Source organism: Triticum dicoccoides, chromosome 4A, assembly GCF_002162155.2.
Source record: "Triticum dicoccoides isolate Atlit2015 ecotype Zavitan chromosome 4A, WEW_v2.0, whole genome shotgun sequence".
Classification (NCBI taxonomy): Eukaryota; Viridiplantae; Streptophyta; class Magnoliopsida; order Poales; family Poaceae; genus Triticum; species Triticum dicoccoides.
In genome coordinates this window covers 252,007,207-252,009,923 of record NC_041386.1, presented here as the reverse complement: position 1 = coordinate 252,009,923, position 2,717 = coordinate 252,007,207, and positions in this window count along the sequence as shown.

Here is a 2,717-nt window from a genome sequence, read left to right as displayed (position 1 = left end):
GCACGTCGCCCGAGGTTCGCCACCGCCTCGTTTTCCATGCCGCCGAAAAAAATTGGCGTTCGTCGTTTTTTTTTCTTCTTTTTCTTGGATTAAATCCGCGATTTTTGTGATCGCGATTCCTGATCCGATTTTCGTTTTAGTATAACTTTTCGCTTGTTTATCGGAATCAGGCGATTCAAGCGCCTAGAGTTTCGTCTCGAAACCCTCTATCTGTTTAACCAACTTAAACAAGATTTTGCTACTGTAAAATTTGCCCTAGGTCCAGATTACTAGAATAGAGTTGTTTTCTTTCGCCGTTTGACTTTCGTTGCTTCGTTTGATTTGATTTTTTTTGCCAACCGGAGTTCTTAAGTTGAACCTTCTGGTTAGATCTCTTATTTGAGTTTTACCTGTGCATTAGATGAGTACTTATTGTATGCTTGTTTGTTTGTTTGCGATAGAATACCCGGAGTGTGCCGCCTGTTACTTCGAATCGTTAGGTTTCGCGGATCATCAGCATGGCAAGTAACACTTTCATCATACCTTTTCTACTACCCAATTTTATTGCATTAGATCAATCCTCACACATTGCATGATTAGGATCTAATTAAATTGTGGGATGGGAAGTAGATGAGGTAGTACCTATTACCTGTTATTATCAAACCTTTGGGAGTTACTTCTACGTTTGCTTATTATGCCATGCTATGCTAGTAGACGTGGATTGGGTGAGTGATATCCATGACAGATGTGATATTGTTAATTAATGGTTTATCTAAGGTGGCAACTTAAATACACATCTGGGTGGATTGAGGCACCTGGGTATTCCAGGACTTGCCTGTTTTCTTTTGGACCGCCACCCAGGCTCAAAGGGATCATGAGACTATTCATACTAGAAACTTCAGTGTGCAGCCACAAGCTATTATGGGCTCTAGCATAGTTGACTAAGTCGTGCGAACTCTTACAGTGGTAGACTAGCAGATGTAGGGGATGTAGGTGGTACGGTCTACCCGATCGTAAGGTGCTAGCGCTTCTGAAAGACTATGTCTCGGTCATCCGTCTTCTCAAACACCATGTAGTGCGAGAAACCAAACGGAGGCGATCGAGTCTTGTGGGGAAAAGTGCGCAAACCTCTGCAGAGTGTAATAAACTAATCATGGTTAGCCGTGTCCCCGGTTATGAAAATCTTGAGTATCTAGTACTTGGATTATCATGTGAATCTCAACATGTTACTCTAAATTAATTTTGTTGGGTTATGTTTAATGATGATGCTTAATTGGGATTGAGAATGCTGTCAACCATTCTCAATGTTTAACAACCACCATGATAGTTAAATAAATTTATTCCTTTGAAGTAGGGAAAAATTGGCTTTACACAAAACTGTAACCATAGAGCTTTCCACCAGCCAAATATGCATATAGTATAGCTGTTACATTCCATTACTCTCTATGTGTTACCTTGCTAGCATATTCCATGTGCTGACCCATTCCGGGCTGCAACGTTAATGTTGCAGACTTTTCAGACGACGATTAAGGAGTTTTAGGTTGTGGTTCTATACTCAGTGATGCCGTTGGAGTTGATGGACTCACTTATCTTCCAAGCCTTCCACTGTTATCGTTATTAGATGGCCTTAAGCCATATTTATTGTAATAAGTTCTCTGATGAGACACTCGATGTAATAAGTGTGTGATTGCTACTCTGCTATAAATCCTCCGAGTACTGTGTGGTGTCAGCATTACTGATCCAGGGATGACACGGGAGCATAGAGATCAGACTGTTTGAGGTCTGGTCACTACAGAGATGGTATCAGAGCACAAGCTGATTGTAGGACACGACCACTAAGCTAAAAGACCTAGATCACTATTCACTCTCTTCTCTTCTAACCTATCATCTTTTCTACTCTTTAGGATGGCGGATGCAAGGAACAAGTTCACACAACCGGATGAAGATACACCCTTTGGACGACACTTGAAGGAAGTCACTAGATACCTGAACATAGGAGTACCAAGCTTCACGAGAACCTACAACACCACTTTACCTGAAGAAGAGCGCTGGATGATTGAAGTTCAAGTTCTAGGAAGGACGTTCATGCCAGTCACTGAGCCCATAGAGTTTTCTTTTGATGCACCAACTTGGAGTCTAGGAAAGAGCATGCCAGCTCGCATCGCCATGGGACGCATTGGAGAAGTCTACCGCAAGGATCTCAAGGATACTATCTACCAGATTTGTGGGCGCAGAGATGAGCACTGGGAGATGATCAACACCCGGAAGGATAGATCAATTGTAGCTTTTATCCAGGAGTTAGACCAGCACATTCGACGATAGGAGAACTAGATGTGCGCCGACATGATAGATCTGAAGAAGGCTAAGACTAGAATCAAGGAATTGGAGGAAGAACTCAAGGCTACACGAGAAGATTATGAAGAGGAATTTGAAGTATTGGTGGATAAGAATGCCGACCTAACTATGAAGCTAGCAGTATTTATGGGAGGCCCTACTCCAGTAGATGAAGACGAAGAACCCCAGGAGATTAGCCCGGAACACTACATCATCATCGACAGAACCGACTCGGAAGCAGATAGTAGCGATGATGACTATGTTGATGAAGCTGAAGCAGATATTATGGAGTCAACGACCGAAGAATATTTCTAGTAGACCACCTCATTAGTAGTAGTAGTCCACCATGTAAATATAGTAGCCCGAGCACTTTTGCGATAGTTAGATCGATTGTATGCCCTTGT